Raw genomic sequence first — 19081 nt, 5'->3', positions numbered from 1 at the left:
CTCATCAAAAATATCCAGTGCTTTCCTTTACCAATTAGAATGTGCCAAACTCTTTAGAATGCCCAAAGGCCATATATGACATGTTCCTTAATTATTTCTGCAGCTTAATATCCTAACCCTTTCTCTCTTGTTTCTTTATATTTTGAATGAATTAAGCTTCTTACAGTGAATTAAAAGAGTTGAGCACATTCTTGTTCAGACTTTATAAAGTTCAGAGATTCTATTGTCTGTCCTTGCTCTAGTCTTCCTTCAACAGGCTAGGGATTGATCATGCAAGTATGTGCTCAAATACCACTCGAATTTTGTATCTTCAGAGATGTTGTCTCTGACTAAGTTATCCCAAATACATTCTCAGCTCCTGCCCAATATATATTTTTCCTTTATCCCAATATCCTGCTTTATTTTCTTTATAGCATTTACATGAAATGAAATTCATTTTTTCTTCCACTTAAAGAATATGAGCACCTTGAGAGATATCCGTGTTATCATTAGAGCCTAAAACAGTGCCTATAAACAGTGTTACAGAAAAAGAATTTTGCTTGTACTTAGGAACTAATTATTTGAATATGCAGGGTATATACCCTTAAAATTCAGTGTGAATTAATTCAACTTAACAAGCTGATTAAAAAAATGATGTTATATTAATCCCCGTCATGCATTACTTACTTCAGATGCTAACGGAGGAACTTCTGCTTTCCAGCCTGGATAGAAACTCCCTTTTCAGTTTGCCTTTCTTCAAGTAGACTTATTTATCACGTAGCTTCTAAAATATTAGAAATAAAAATAAACAATGCACTGATATATGTGATTGGTCTCAGTTCAAGCTAATTAATCTTGCAAATCTATAACCCTTATTTTTATATTGATTGTTTCTTGAGAATAAGGTTGGCCTTCAACATGTTACCAACCATATTGTACATTCAGAAAAAAAATGCTATTCTACACGAATTATTATAGGTTACCACATATATTTTATGAAAAACATTGGAAAGTAAAAATTAAATTTCAAATAGGACCTTCCTTCCATCTAATGAAATTCAGAGCTCTTTTCTTATATTGGGTAGCCATCAGAATCTAAAAAACATGGACATTATACAATAATCCATAATCCATGTGGTGCTTAGTTCATTTCTCCACACTGAATAATCCATCAAAGAGAAACACATTTTCTCTCTTTCTCTGCCTAGGTAACAGTCATATGATCAGATATGCTCCCTACTGCAGCATTTATCACAGAGCATGATTTTCTGCATATGCTTTTTTTACCCTCTAAATTTTAAGCACAAGTAAATACTAACCATGTCTACTTGTTCACATTAATTTAACCCTTGTACCTAGGAGAGGTTCTAGCACAGTAGAGGTACTGAATAAATATTAGTTGAAAGACTGAATGAACTAGATAAATGACAACAAATACTAAACATACTTTGATTGTAATAATATGTTGACTTACACCTTCCTTAAGACATATTTGGAGACTTATTTTTTAATTTTTAAAAAGATTTTATTTATTTATTTATGAGAGACAGAGAGAGAGACAGAGACACAGGCAGAGGGAGAAGCAGGCTCCCTGCAGGGAGACTGATGTGGGACTCGATCCCAGGACCCCAGGATCATGACCTGAGCCAAAGGCAGATGCTCAACTACTGAGCCACCCAGAGGCTCCCTAGAAAATTACTTTAAATGTACCAAACTACCACTGAAAATGATAGTTGGCTATCATTTCCTGTTGTAGTAAGACTAAAATGAAATTGATAATACTAAAATAGGGGTTTCATTGATAGGAAAATCCTTTTAGATTCCTCAGTGATGAGCTAGACACCTAAATAATAACTGAGGGCATTTGGTAGCACTATTTGTAATATCCTCTGAGAATTCCAAAGTTGAATTCATTTCTGTCAATAAATAGTCTTTCTACCATTGTCCACCAGATATTGTAAAATAACGCTTGACAGCCAGAAGGTATTGCTTATACAATTATTGCCAACTGGAGTTGTGTGTAATTATAGAAGAAGCTGGATCAAGTTTTGACTTCATTTGATGTGATTTTAATTTGTCTTATGAATCATTTCCATTTAATCAATGCTAAGAAAAATACTGGAGCATAAGATGGTTACAAACTACTACATATACACTAAAATATGATCTTCAACTGGAATATGTGTTAACTCTAAAACAATATCTAGTCCCCTATAATTTTTCACTAGATGTCTTATGTCTCTTATTTATATTTAACATCAGGGTCTAATTTCTGGTCAGAAAGATATGGAAAGGTCTTGCTTCTACTCACAGACACTGTTATAAATCAATAGAAACAATAAATAAAATATAAAGAGAATTCTGTTCCATTTAGGCTGTAGAAACCTGTAAAAGAATGTCATTCTTAAAACTAAAAATTAGAAAGGCCAAATAATCTACAAAATCATAATTTGTCTAGAGTCCATCCCAAGGGAAAAAAATTAAAACTTTATTTCAAGGGATTAAAAATTCCCTCCATGGAGAGAAGGAATATATCCTTTTTAAAACATGGGAGAAAGGTGACTGCCATGAATTAAGATAAATTGACTGATATTTTTCTAGAATCTTTAAAGGTCAAGTGTAGGCTAGCATATCAATTTTGCATAGCTGGGAGCTCCAGAAAGACAAGAAGTTTATAATTAATCTTAAGATATTTTCAACAGGTCTCTACCAAGAAAGACTGGAAATAGGTCTGAGGAGAGATCCTGCTTGATGGCAAAATGTACAGGATGTAACTGGATGTCACTGGAACTCATGCATGAAGCTACGCTGGTTTCCCTAGACACTTCTTTCATTGGAAGTAAATAAAGGCTTTACACTGATGGTGCAGGGACAGTAAATCATTTCATCTAAAGGGCTCATACAAAATCCACTGCTTGTTGTAGAACGGAAAAAAAAAAAAAAAAACTGCTTGCCTCCTGGAGATGGTTAGAAAATATTTCCCAAACCACAGAATAAGCAGTGATTCATTGCTCATGACGTAAAATAAAAGAAAAAGCAAAAAACAAAACAAAACAAAGGGTAGAAAAAATCTCCCCCATGGAAGACCAGTCACAGGTAGAAAGACAGAGTTTACTTGCAGTGGAGAAGTGGGGAAGGAGTGCTGAGGAAACCCTACACCCTAGGCCCATGTAAACAGGGCTCATCAGAGACTTAGTCTGATCCAGGAGAATGAAGAACACTTCCTGGTCCCACTGAGTGGAGTGAGCAACAATAAGACCCCCTTCATGGCCCCTGTGTGCAGTAACTGCTGACAGAACTGAATGGGAACTCTAAAGAAAGTTTCTAACACCACACTCTCCATTCCAATCCTAAGGTAATAGCAGCCTGGCAACAGCTGTCCTCTTAATGCCCCAACATAAGTGTACCAGGTATCACACTATTACTCCATTTTCAATTGGTCTTCCCCACACAACACTGTAGCTAAATAAAAAAATGTAGATGCACAAAAAAGAAAAAAAAAACATATTTTCAAGGTAAAAAATAATCAGCAAAACTAGATTCCGAATGTATCAGAGAGGGAGAACAACATGATTACAATTAATATGACAAAGGGTCCAGTGGAAAATGTGAGCAGCATGCATGAAAAGATGGAGGATTTCAGCAAAGAGGTGGAAATTATTCAAAAAGTCAAAAGGGATGCTAGATATAGAAATACTAGAGATAAAGAATTCTTGGGATGAATTCAAGAACAGGCTGGTTACAAATTGGGAAAATAACAGTAACTTGAAGATACATTGACAGAAATGATCCAAGCTGAAATACAAAAATAGAAAGGATAAAACTATTAATGAGCTAATAAAATCAAAAGTAGAGTATCCAAGACAACACAAGTATGCAACACAAATTTGATCAGATAGTGGCCAAGAATTTCCAAATGAATGGAAAATGAATTGTAGGTCCAAGTAGCCCAGAGAATAGTAAGCAAGAAAAAGCAAAAAAACTGCAGATGCATAGTGGCCAAAATGCTTATTTAAAGAAAGATGAATAAAATATCTAGAAAGCACCCAGAGAAAAAAGAAACATAAAGAGGAACAACAACAACAATGAAATATAACAGATTCCTCTCAGAAAATTTGCAAGCTGTAAGATGTGGGATGGTATTTTTGAACTATTGGGAGAAGTATTTCATTCAAAATTCTATATCTTATGAAAATGGTTCTGGGGATTCCTGGGTGGCTCAGCAGTTTAGCACCTGCCTTCGGCCCAGAGCCTGATCCTGGAGTCCCGGGATCGAGTTCCACATCAGGCTCCTTGTGTGGAGCCTGCTTCTCCCTCTGCACCCCCCCCTACTCTCATTAATAAATAAATAAAATATTTTTTCAAAAGAAAATGTTTCTAAAGTTGTTTTATTGATTTCTCTGTTGTTATGTCATTGATTTCTACTGTTTCCCCCTTTTTTTTCTATTTACATGAGTTTTATTTGCCCTGTACTAGTTTTCTTCCTTCCTTCCTTCCTTCCTTCCTTCCTTCCTTCCTTCCTTCCTTCCTTCCTTCCTTCCATCTTTTTTTTCCCCATGAAGATAATGAAGAGCTGATTTATTTCTTCTCTCTTAATATAAACATTTAATGCTATAAATTATTATTTAATTACTACTTTGGTGACAGCTCCAAATTTTAATATATTTTATTTTTATTTTCTTATAGTTAAAAACACATTCTGATCCCCCCATTTGATTTTTTCTTTGACTCATAGTTTATTATGAACTGTGTAATTTCATTTCCATATACTTGGGTATATTCCAGATATCCTTTTCTTACTGTATGCTAGTGATTTCTATTTTAATATCAGGTGTCAGAAAACACACTTGGCATGAATTGAATCATTTTAAATTCATCAATAATTTATTATTTATAATTTCCAAGTACTTAGAGATTTTCTTTTTCTTTTCTTTTTTTTTTTTTTTAAGAGAGAGGAATTGGAGACAAAGAGTAGGAGCAGTGGGGAGAGGGGCAGAGAATGAATCTCAAGCAGGCTCCACATCCAGCAGGGAGGCCCACTCCAGGCTTGATCTCTTGACCCTGAGATCTCATGACCTGAGATGAAACCAAGAGCCTAAACTTTCTGCCCATGATGTCTTTTTCTCCAACTGCCTATAAGGTTTTCTCTTCACCTCTAGATTTAAGACATTTGATTATGATACGCCTTGATGTAGTTTTCATCATGTTTATTTGGAGAACATTGAATGGAATATCTACTATCTGTGGGATTATGATTTTCATCAAATTTGGAAAAATTTTAGTCATCATTTATTTAAATATTTTTTTGTCTACTCAGAAAATTCCAATTACATGCAAATTATGCACGTAAACTTTTCCCATTGGTAACTGATATTTAGTTCATTATAATTTTTTATTACTCTATTTTTAGTAAAATTTCATTCTCATGTCTTCAAGTTTACTAATTCTTCTATAATTCTGCCATTAATCCATCTAGTATATTTTTTAGATAATATTTTAGTTTTCATCTCTTGAAATTTAATTTTTTATATCTTTCTAGTCTTTACTTATCTTTTGAACATATGGAATACAGTTGTATTAATTAATTTAATTTCTTTGCCTGCTAAATCTAACAACTTTGTCCACTACGGGTCTATTTCAATTGAGTTCTCCACATTATCTAGTAATTTTTTTTTGTTCAATACCATACATTGCAAATTTTACTTTTATGGATATTTTATATCCCAATAAGTATTTTCAGTTTTGTTTTGACTGAAGTTCAGTTTCTTGAAAATAGTGTGATCATTTTATTCCAGCTTCTATGATTTCTTAGATGGGACTGGATTAGTGGTCAAATTAGGACTAATTATTCTCCTCTACTCACTCCTTACCCTTCTGTTTACTCAATTTTCCCTGAATTATGAAGCTTACCAGTGTTCTTGGGAGGAATAACCACTATTGCTGTCCCTGTTGGAGCATCGGGGATGTTACTGTTAATCCCTTTGTGTGTGTGGGTGAGTGTGTGTGTTTTCCTCAGCCTCAGGTAGTTTCTTCACACAGATATATTTTTACTACTGTGTTGAATACTTGAAAAGGACCCTTTCTAAATCTCTGCAGTTCATTATCTATACAGCTCCTTTCTATATTGTACTCTGTTTACTCAAATGGAATAAGGCTGAGACAATCTTGGTGGTCACCCTCACCTTTTTCATGTTACTCAGGGATTACTGTCCTTCTTTGATGGACATCTTAAAAACATTGGTTTATATACTTTGTCTGCTTTTCGGCTATTTTAGGTGGATGGATGAATCCCATCTCTATTACTCTGTTTTTCTTGGGAAGAGAAATTAAGATTTTAAAGCCTGAGGGAGTATATACTTATTTGTTACATTTTCTTGCTATTTTTGTGAATTACATGTTATTTTACAATGTTGTTAAAATAGTAAATCAGCTTTAGTTAGGAGATAGACCTTGGATGCTCAAGTCTATGTTACAACAGTTGGTAGGAATAATAAAACATGATCATCAAAACATCATGTTGTCATTGTTTAATAACTGATGGGCCCATGACAGCGTCTCAGACACCAGAAAACATGAATATTCATTCTGATTACTTTGAATCACATTGTGACATCAGAATGAAGCTTCAAGGGCATGCTCTTTCCAGTCTTTTGACTTCAGGGCAGACAGCAGTGTCAAAACATTACCATACTGTGATAGGAAGCTCACCTGTTTATTTCTCCCTTTGAAATTATTATCTAGTTTTGGAATAGGCTGCAGTCATCACACTCAAGCTTTGGATATTGAACTTGTGAACAGAATATTAGCAAACAAGCTAAAGAAATCAATAAGCAGTCGACAAGTTCAGAAACTGTTATATTGGACTACTTTAAGGTCAACTACAGTTTCGTTAATGGAAAATTTCACAAGAGTATTAAAAAATGTTCAAAGAGTTCTCTTTTTTAAGTGGATTGGCAGTTCATCCCATGAGGGGATATACGGTACAGATATCAGAAAATGTGGGAGATATATCTTAGTACTGAATATATTCTCACGTCTTACATCTATCATTCATCATGGAATCTCCTTTGTTTGTAGTTACGATTGCTATTTATTGGGGGTCTTTCATCACCTGGGTCTTTTTGGTGGTGAGATTATATTTATGTCAACATGAAGACTCTCTCTCTCTCTCTCTCTCTGTATCTGTCCTTCTCATTCACTTTGTCTCTCTGAACGGCCTGGTTTATTTTTAACATGATTTGGGGGGAAAATTGAAATACAAATAATTTAGCTACATAATTTAAAAAATAATTAATAGATTTTCATCAGATATCAAACCAAGTATCTATTTAAAACATGTTGCTTAATATAGTACTTTTCACCATGTGTGCTCTAAATATAAAACATAATGATAGATGTAAGAAGTGAGAATATTTTTGGTTCTAGATAATAACTTTCCCACATTTTCTGATATTATCTTTCTATTTTGGATTTGGATTGGACCATTTTCCTAAGCAAAAACAAACAAATAATGAAAATAAAAATGTTATAGTTCCTGTGCCAGGATATCACTATCTAGGTCCTTTAATGGGACAGTGTAAATATTTAGGGTTTTCCTCTGTATCTTTGGCAGTTGTAGATATCAGAAGTGAAAATACATCTGTAAAGGTTGGGAGATTTAGGCCTCTTGGTTTTAGAGAAGTTGAAAATAATTTTCTAAGAATCTGGCTTGTGTTTAAGAATATAATTTTACTTTAGAAATGGAAAAGTGAGTGAGATAATGGGATTTTCTTTTCTCTTTGGTGAAAGGAAAATGAAGCTGTGATGGGGATGAAAATTTTGGTGGATGTAAAGGGAGAGCGCAAGAGAAGGCTTTACCTCACTCAATACATCTTCCAAACATAATTTGGGAAGTTACTTAAAAAGAGAGAAATTGAACATCATATTGAATACTGAAGTGCCCAGGATTGCATGGAAATTGAATTGCAAGTCACAATTATCCAGTCTGATGCTGCATAATTATGGTTTATCTTTTTCTTGTGGGGCTACAATGTGTGGACTCCTCTTGTGATATTCAGGAAATCTCATGAGGTGATGGTGACAAATCTTCACATCTCCTTGGAGGAAAAGCAGAAATGAATTAAGTCACCCTGGAAATGAGATGGGATAGTGAATTCCCTGTAATTATGCCTTAAAATATCCAAATAAAAATGGAGCGGGGGAATCATTGTTAAGAGAATTCTTCATTGGGCCTTTCATGTTTCTGCATGTCCTTTAAGCTAAGACAATGAGAACTTTTTGACCAGACTAACTTCTCAAGAATTTTTGTAGAGTAAATGGCCTTGAAAGTTAAGGATAGTATCTCCTTCCAGAGAAAAAGGTTTATTTGACACTCAGAATACTATCTCTTTACAGGGTGAGATTTGGGCATGTTCTTATGCAATCTTTTTTATAAAATGTTGAGGTTTCCTATATGTGTAGCATCTACCTGTGTGCTCCTTGTCATTCTTGTGAGATCCAAGAAGAACTGTCATGAACATGAAGCTCATGCCATTTGCTGTGTGGTGAGTAAAGAAGTCTTGTCCTTGACCCAGGAAATCATGCCTCCTGCCAGCATCCATGAAATTATGGCAAACTGATTTGTTAACTTGTAAGTAGGGAAAAATCTCAGATTCTACACATTTGACTTAGTTTCTAACATTCAACTGAGTTGTTTTTCCTTTGGTAAATTAAGGATTTTCATACTCATTGATTTCATTTAGATCTATAATTTCATGCTTATATACTATGACACAAATTGAATAAACATGAATATTGATTCAGTAGTTCTCAAAATGTGCTCTATAGACCATTTTTTTATGAGACTCTCCAAATGGATCCGTGAAATGCATATGTCTCTGGGTCATATAGCACACTTATTGTAACAGAATCTTTGAGATTAGGGTTCAGGAATCTGTCTTTTAAAAAATATCCTCAGGCAATTAGAGTTCTCTAATGTTTGTCAGCCACTGAACTATGCAATGTCAATGGGTAATAAGTAACATATGGGCACATATTTCTCTTTCTAGTTGTTACCTTATTTTGCTTTTTTAAAGTAAGTGTTGTGGTTTATTGGGAATTACTTCTTGAAGAAATAGAATTGTTTAGAAAAAATGGATTAGTGACAAAGAATTATCAGCTCTCCAGCTCTGTCAAAACAAACACTAGGCTTCACACTTAAAAGAATTCTTTCAAGTTTCTAAGCAGCCTATGATAATACTGTCATCACTTTATATTTTTAGGTTTGCAAGTTCAGCTCTTAAAAGGTTGATTTTAGTACTTAGGTTTTTTTTTTTTTTTTTTTTTTTAATAAAATCATTGTTTTTTTGCATCTGCAGTAGGCACAAGGTTTTTACCAGATCAGTGTTGCTGATTTGTCTATTTGACTTTGAGGCCCAAACAATAACTTCTCAGCAGTAGGGATATGCAAGTGATTCTCTGTAAATCAATCACTAAATTCTCATTTTTATGGCTTAAAAAATTAAAACTGTAAAACTACTGCAATACTGCAAAAGAATGTGACTGTGGATTAAATCTAGTTCTTTGGCTTTCTAGTTCTGAGGTCTTAAGCAAATGATAAAATACTTGGTTTGGAAGTATATAAAATGGTTACAATTAAATTGTATGACCTAAGAGTCTACGTGTTACATAGTTCTCAGTAAGTATCAGTTTTTCATTTTAATGGTCTATATCATAAAGTTCATGGGGATCCCTGGGTGGCGCAGCAGTTTATATCATAAAGTTCACAAACATTAAATATGATGACATTAAACATTACTAAATTATTAAATAAGATCTACATCTTCAACAACATTTTAAAGAAGAATACATCTAAATACACTTATACAATTAGATACTTTCATTATGAATGCTAATTCGTTTCACTAGCTGGTAAATGGAACATACACCTTCAAACATACACAGACACACATTCAAACACTGAATATATTTTTAGGTCTAATTTCTCCCCAAGGGTAATTTAGAAATAAAAAATTTGCAGGGATTTTTCGATGGATATAAAGCTTCATCCAATTTAGTAATACTCCTCTGCCTTCCACAGCTTTTTAAAACCATCGCCTTTAAGTTCTTCTGAAATGGGAGTTATTTTACTGCCTTGAATTTTCTTACTCTGACTTGAACAAATGGTGCTTAGATTTCTTTTGCTACTATTTGCAATGTCTCTGTTTCCATAAATCTCAAACTTGGGAAGTCTTAAGAGAGATAGTACTCCCAAATAATCTATTTCTAAATCTTCTGAAAAGCTTAAAGGAATAGATTAGATGTAATAATTTCAGTGATGGATTTATAATATTTCCTATCTCTGTGAATATCTTAATCTAGTAAAATGTTTCTGTGCTTATGTAAATGAATTTTGCAACATATTCACAAAAAATAACTATTATAAAGAAAAAGAAGGTACTGTTACAGATATGAAATCAATCCATAAATTAGGGAATTAAAATAATCACACAAGTTCACTTTTAGATATAAAAATCTGTCTCAGATATCCAGAAGGTATGCATTCAGGGCTCTGCAAAAATAAGAATTGTGTTACATAGGAATAATTTTGGCTACATACAAAATAAAAACCTCTGGTAAAGGATTTAAACAAGATTCCAATTTAAACTCTCTCATTTAAGAGATCCAGAGGTCTGTGTCCCACAATTGACGTGGGGCTCCACACATTCTGACCTAACCTCCTTTCATCTCTCCCTCCTGCCATCTTTGGCTGTGTCTTCCATCTCTGTTGCTAAGACTAGCCACTATATCAAGCACAGAAAGTAGAGTTTTTTTTTCTTTTTTTAAAAGAAAAAAAAATCCTTAATGTCACATTATATTTCTGCTTATGATTTTTTAGAAGAATTTAATCTCATGGCCACACTTAGTCGCAAAGCAGTGGGAAAGCAGAATAGTGCAAAGCAGTGGGAAAGCAGAATAGTGACTTTTAATGCATATGGCAATGTGACTAGTTAAAAATAAGTAGTCTGTTACTATGGTGGTACCCCTTATCCACAAAGGATATGTTCCAAGATCCCCAGTGGATGCCTGAAAACGTGGACAGTACTAAACCCTACACATACACATTTTTCCTGTATATACATACTTGTGATAAAGTTTAATTTATAAATTAAGCACAGTAAAAGATTAACACAGTAAAACTAGCACAGATTTCTTTTTCTTTCTTTACAATTTCTCAGATAGAAGATTTGTTCTTGCCATAGACCTTAGCAACCTCAGCACATATATATATTTTTTTTCTGTATTAAGTCAAGCTCTTTCACCTTTTCACTTAAAGGAAGCACTTCGTAGCTTCTCTTAGGCATATCCAAATTGCCAGCATCACTACTCTTGCACTATGGGGGCCTTTATTTATTTATTTATTTATTTATTTATTTAGCATTGCATTTGATTATTTTGACTTTTAAAAAAGTGTTTATTTAAAGCTCAGTTAGTTAACAAACCGCATAATATTATTTTCAAGTGTACAACATAGTGATTTACCACTTCCATACATCACGCGGTACTCATCACAAGTACACTCCTTAGGGGAACCTGGGTGGCTCAGTCGGTTAAGCATCTGCCTTTGGCTCAGGTCATGATCTCAGAGTCCTGGGATTGAGCCCCACGTTGGGCTTCCTACTCAGTGGGGAGCCTACTTCTCCCTCTCTCTCTGCTCCTTCTTGCTGCCTGTGCTCTCTCTCTCCATCTCTCTCTATCAAATAAATAAGATCTTAAAAAAAAAACAAAACAAAAGCCACAAGTTCACTCCTTAATCCCCATCATCTATTTAATCCATTAAGTAACACTTGTGTTACTTAACATAAGCACTGTGACATGAAGATCTCTGATCTGACAACCAAGATAACTATTAAGTGACTAATGGGCCAGTAGCAGGTACACTATGGATATGCTGAACAAAGGGATGATTCTCATCCCAACTAGGATGGAGCAGGAGGGTGCAAGATTTCATCACATTACTCGGAATGGTGCATAATTTATAAATTGTTTATTTCTAGAATTTTCCATTTAATATTTTCAGACTGCAATTGACCATGAGAAACTGAAACCATGGATAAGGGAATCACTATACTGAGAAATGTAATAGCTGACATAGGGCTAGTTGGTTACAATCTTCCTTACAAATGTAACATGAAATTACTGAGGGGAGTAAGGGAACAGGGTGATGTATACTTGTTTTCTTGTTGAAACTTTTTAATATTTGGAGAAATTTCTTCAAGAAGTTTTTTTTTTTTTTTTTTAACTACTGGAAATTTTATGCACCTGCTGGAAATAGTATCTTATTTCAGAAACAAAACAAATAACAACAATGCCTTCTGAATAGACTTAAATTTCTCATTTCTTGGATGTGGAAATGGAGGGTGTGACCAACAGCTTGATACACTGCTGATGTTATCTGAAACAAAATGTTTGTTTTTAGTTTAGGTAAATATCCAGAAGTAAAAACCTAAACACTTTATTATCTGAGATGATAAATTATAAAACTTTCTTTTTTTTTAATTTATTTATTTATGATAGAGAGAGAGAGAGAGACAGAGAGAGAGAGAGAGAGAGAGAGAGAGGCAGAGACACAGGCCGAGGGAGAAGCAGGCTCCACGCACCGGGAGCCCGATGTGGGATTCGATCCCGGGTCTCTAGGATCACGCCCTGGGCCAAAGGCAGACGCCAAACCGCTGCGCCACCCAGGGATCCCAAACTTTCTTGATCTAAATTTATTTCTGAGATAATGCACCTCAACTCTTTATGGAGCAGGAAAATGAGGAAGTGACTTGCTCCAATCACATACAAAGATCCTGGCCTCCTGCAGCTGATAACAATTTTTTTCCTCCCTTGTTGAATTTTTAGCAGAGGAGACCTCATAACCTGTTTTACTCAATCTTTCTCCTCTTTCTCTAGTTCATTTTCTTGGTCTCTCTAAGGATACATATTGTATATTTGGTAAAATGAAAAGGACGAGATATTTATTTTCTAATATTCATTGCAAATATTATTAAATGCATAAAGAATATGCCAGACCATGTGTTAAGTGACAATAAATTCTAAACAAACTTTAGAAAGCAAAAGCAATGTAGAATAAAATAATGGCATTTGTAATTCATATTTTCTTTTATGGAGTAGAAATCAGTGAATAATTTATTTGCTAGTAACAGAGACCTGCTATTAGCAATTTATTAAAATGTTGGTGTTTATTGTTCTCTTGTGTAAAATGAAGACAGGAAGTAGTTAGATCAAGGCTGGTACAGTGGCTGTACCCAAATCATTCTACCACTCTGCTTCTCCCCTATGGCATATGTTTCTTTCTGTACAGTGTCCTCATGTTTGCATTAGATGAATCTCCAACTCACCAGTGTCATTGCAAGGAGAGAAAGATGGAAAGAAAAAAGAAATTGATGGTTGAATCAACCCATATTAGTAAACTGCTGGGAGTCCCACTAAATAACTTCTAATCAAGTAACTTGAGCCAAAACATTAGTCATCTGCTTACCTCTATATCAAAGGGAGCTTAGATATGTTCTTTTTCAGCTTGGTATATCACCCGTCCTAAAAGTAGAGTCATGTCTTCAAGTCTAAAGAGGGGACTGGGCACTGAGATTTCAGCTGCAGTGTTACATTGGAAAAATTTCCAGGAAATAATTGGCATTTACAGCAGCCCAGGGTTCGTGGCACAACTAGTAAGTTATTTGGATGGTTAAAACAGGGAGGTAACTAGGAACTGGAATTATTTAGGAAATGGATGGGTTGCTTTGGATTGTAAGAATAGGATGGGCAGAGAGAAAGATCATTTTATTAGAAGAATAGGCAGCAATATGACAAATCCTCATTTATCAGGAAAAAAATGGGTTAAAAAGTAAAATTTAAGGTTGCCATTATGAGAGTCGTTGCATAAATAGGAAATTTGGACAAAGGAAAAAGTATAAAGTGATTTATCTGTAGTCAATATCCTTTTTAACATGCCATTCAATTCAGTTTCCATCCCTCATTCTGGTGAAGAGAGGAAGATTGAATCGGGCTTATTGGATTATAAGCATAAAGAGAGATGGCAATTATAAAATTCAGAAAGCTCATGACAGTTTAAGATCAGAGGAGCATACATAGGGTCAAAACTGGAAGCACATCATTGGTAGTAAGTCAGATAAACACAGACCAATGTCTGGCAGTACATACAAGATGAAAATATCTGCCAATATAGCTGGGACGCTTGGAGTTTCTGTTATTAGATGTGGGCTTCCTTGTATAAGGCTCTTAGCTAAAGCTAACTACACTGGGGTCTGGGGAAGGAAGCTTAAACATTACCTTCCTTCTTGAATCCATGATATTCCTAATAGCTCCCCAATTCCACAATGTTAAAACGAACAAGTGTTTCTGGATGACTAAGAGCTAATGAAAATAAGTTTGAAGTGTAATTTTAATGTAAATTTTACTACTAAGTTATGTATATTGAATAACTAAAAATAGTAATAGATATAGTCTATCATTTGCTAATAAATGTATTAAATGTCATTTAGATTTTGAATAATCACAGACATATTATATAAGAACTTCATACAAATAATTTATTATCTCTGATATAAAAAAGGTGATAGTCAGCCTCATTTGTGGTATATTGTACACAGGGGCTCGCTGGAGAACATTAAATTATTACACACAGTCAGAAAAGCTCAAATATATATATGTATTTACAAGCCAGAATCTGTAAAAGCCATGTTTCTGCCGAATTGCATGAATAAGACCTGTTCCTGCCTACACGTGCATACCGTTAACAGTTACCTAATGAAGATAATAAAAATAAACGTGTGCATGTATGTGTTGTATAAAATAAGAACTACAGGGAAAAAAACACATTTGTAGATCATTTTGTGTAATCCAGTTCAGTTTTAAAGCAAAAAGCCTGACCCACAGAACAAAGAAACAATTCAGCTCAGCTTGAGTACAAGCGGTCTATTAATTAATGGAGTAAGTTTCAATGAAATCAACACAAAACTTTGGACTTGATCCAAATAATGGGGAGTCATTAAAGATTCTTGAGCAGGATGGTAACAGGATGAAATGTATACTTCTAAGATAGTTATTTAGGTGGCTGTTACAACTATAAAGCAAGCAGAAATGTAGTAGTGCGGACTTGCATGGTTAATGACAACTTGTATTTGGGGGTGATGTGGGGTTCCATGGAGAAATGCTGTGAATTTGATGAGTTTCATAAATTAAAGACTTACTGAGAATCCAGATTAGAAGTAGAATCTGGGAGGTTCAATTTAAGAGCTAAAAATAAAGGTAGAGACTCAGATTAATTCTTTAAAAAAGCACATAGGTGAAAAATACCATAGTCAAAAATACCATTAGAGGTCTCATAGCTAATAGATCTTTATAGACGGTGGAAAGAGAAAGAGGATAATATGTAGAAAATCCTAAATACTACACACATGCACACAGACAGACATGCATACACACACACTCAAACTGTTAGAACTAATAAACAAATTTAGAAAGTCTCAGGATACAAAACTAACATAAACAAATCAGTTGCATTTTTGCATGCTAATACTGAAGTATCTGAAAGGGAAATTAAAAAAACAATCATAGTTTAATGGCATTATAAACAATAAAATACTTAGGAATAAACTTACCAAAGAGATGAAAGACTTGTACACTGAAAATCATAAAACACTGATGAAAGAAATAAGTGAAAAGATATCCTGTGTTTATGAATTTAATATTGTTAAAATGTCCATACAACTCAAAGTGATCTATAGATTCAGTGAAATCCCTATCAAAATCCAAATGGCATTTTTATAGAAATAAAAAAAATCCTAAAATTATTATGGAACCACAAGACCCTAACAAGCCAAAGCATTTTGAGCAAGAAGAACAAGCCTGGAGATATCACAATTCCTAGTTTCAAAATATGCTATAGAGCTATTATAATCAACACAGTATAGTACTGTGGACATTTAGATTAATGGAACAGAATAGAGCACTTAGAAATAAATCCACACATTTATAGTCAGTGGATCTCTGTAAGGCTATCATGAAAACAAAACTGGGAAAGAATACTCACTTCAATAAATTATATTGGAAAAATTAGATGTCCACATGCAAAAGAATGAGCTTGAACCATTATCTTATATCATATATAAATATCGACTAAAATCAATTAAAAACTTAAACATAAGACCCTGAACTGTAAAACTCCTAGAAGAAAACAAAGGGAAATCTTCTTGACTCTGGCTTTAGCAAGATTTCTTGACCATGACACCAAAAACAGAAAACATAAGCGAAGGTAGGCAAGTGGGACTAAATCAAAATAAAAACCTATTGCATAGCAAAGAAAATAATCAATAAAATGAAAATACAACCTATGAAATGGAAGAAAGTATTTGCAAAGCATACATTTGATAAATGGTTACTATCCAAAATATAGAAGGAGCTCTTAATAGCATAAAAATCTTAACTAATCTGATTTTAAAAAGATAAAGAAAATGAATTTTTTTCCCAAAGAATACATTCAGATGGACAAAGTATATAGGAAAAAGCACTCAAAATCACTCATCAGAGAAATGTGAATGAAAGTCACACTGAGATATCACATCATACCTGTTAGGTATGCAATTATCACACACACACACACACACACACACACACGCACAGATAGCAATTATCTCACACACACACACACATGCACAGATAACACTGTTGGCAGAAATGTAAACTGGTGAAATGACTATGCAAAATAGTATGAAGATTCCTCAGAAAATTAAAAATAGAATTACCATATAATTCAGTAATTCCACTTCTGGGTATTTATCCAAAGAAAATGAAAGCACTAATTCAAAAAGATATGTGCATCCCCATGTTCATTGCAGCATTATTCACATTAGCCAAAATATGGAAATAACCTTAAATGTACATGGATGGATGAATGGATAATGAAAATGTGATATATATATGTATGTATATGTATATATATATATATACACATATATATATATGTATGAAATGGAATCTTATTCAACCATAAAAATAAATGAAAACTTGCCATTCGTGACAACATCAAAAGACCTTGAGGGCATTAAACTAAATGAAATAAATCAAGACAGAGAAAGACATATAATCTCACTTATATGTACAATGTAAAAACATGAATGTAAAATCTGGCATGCTGTGAATAGATTCAGAAAATAGATTAGTGGTTGATGGAGGCAGAGGGGAGTGAGGGGCAAAACAAGTGATCAAAAGGTACAAATTTCCAGTTATAAAAAAAAGTAAGTTATAGGGATATAACCTACAGAATGGTGATTGTAGCTAAAAATACTACTTATGCATAGGGGGTCGATTTTTCATCTTATGCAGTACGACTGAGGTCATTCACTAACTGAAGTTTGGCCTGATGGTTGAAGGCCTGTTGATATCTGAAATATTAAATGAGACAAATACAACAGACTTTGTACCAGTGTCTGTTGGTTAGATTAATCAGTATTTGACAGAGTACTCATGTTGAAAATTTGAGTTCCGCAGAGAACTTGTAGGGCAGAGGGGTGGATTGCTGGGAGAGGTGACCTCCTATGGGCCTTGAATACCCTCACAAGTTCTTGCTGGGTACACCAAGAATGCAAAGTCCTGACTGCCCTTTATCTGGGTCATGTCTCAGGATGCAACTTTGAGGAGGAAACATTATCCCCCAAAGGGCAGACTTGCTTTTGCTCATTTTAACAGTAGTAACCCCTCTCAGTCCAGAGGTTCCTTCAAGTAATGCAGCCAACTAGGGGTACAGGCATCAAAAATGGGCCTTTTACCTCTCCTGGAGGCCCAGAGGGAGCATAAGAATCAACACAAACCAACATTAATTTCTGGCTACTGCCCTTGCTTTGAGCAATAAAGCCTTTTGTTTTCCATCCAGGACTACTGTGTCTTCTGCCAAGCTCCATGAAATAGTAATAAGATAACTGCTCAGATTCTAAGTAAAATGAAATTTTAGATCTTTACAGCTTTTGTCAAAAAAGTTATCTGCTCTACTGCTTCTTGGGAGAAAAATTCATCATTGGTAGAAAGGATCAGTGATTCCTAGCTGTGAATATAAGTTTTAGAATATGATTTTTTATACCTGTTTATTGCTGTTCTGGATTTTTGTAATTTACATAAGTAAATTAGCCTCTTGATCCCTTATCTTTTCCCCCAATAACATGCAAATTTATAAGTTTAGGTCTTCTTAAGTGCTTTGGCATGTTTGGATTTAAGACAACGCCATGTATAAAACTAAAAAGCAAGGTTTTCACCATATAGAATCCCTATAGTTCTTCATGTCTTTTATTTCTTTTTTTTCATCATCCCCCTTCACACATTCTCTGTGGACTTTACTTTAGGGTATGTGACTAAGATCGAAAACTGGAAGGTCAGTATCTTCAAGATAAGCAAGAGTAATTTTTAGGGAAATTTTGAATGGAAACTACAATAATCCACCACATACATGTGGAATTTTAGGCCACCACAGTGCAGCTCTAGTGAAAAACACTTCCATACTTTGCTGAATATAGACATAATGGCAATATTGTTGATTAAATTCCTTAATATGAGGACAGGAAGTATGGTAGAGATAGTTGGCTCAGCTTTTTCTTTTTAATGTAACCTACTTTCTTTTCTTTCTTTTTATATCATCCTTCACCAGTTATATCTATCTGTAGAGCCAGCATGTACATGCATTTGTCTGGAAAATTCCAATGTCAGGGGATGTCTCTGAACTCATATTATTTTTTAAATTCCTTTCAGAAGTTGAAGGCAAAAGAATCATGTTTTAGTTCTCAGGAAGATCACTGAGACTCTTTGGACTGAATAATTTTTATCTTTTGTATCATAATGATAATTTCTTATGATGTTTTTGTGAGAATCAGTAGATAAATGCAGAATTAAGCATTTTATAAAATGCAAAGTGTTACATTTGCCCAAAGTGTGTGTGTGTGTGTGTGTGTGTGTGTGTGTACATTTTCCTAGCGCTGCCATAACAAAGTACCACAATCTAGCTGGCTTAAAACTACAATTTATTTCCTCACAGTTCTGAGGGCTAGATGTTCAA

This window comes from Canis lupus, chromosome 35, assembly GCF_048164855.1.
Source record: "Canis lupus baileyi chromosome 35, mCanLup2.hap1, whole genome shotgun sequence".
Taxonomy (NCBI): Eukaryota; Metazoa; Chordata; class Mammalia; order Carnivora; family Canidae; genus Canis; species Canis lupus.
This window is presented reverse-complemented; position numbering follows the sequence as displayed.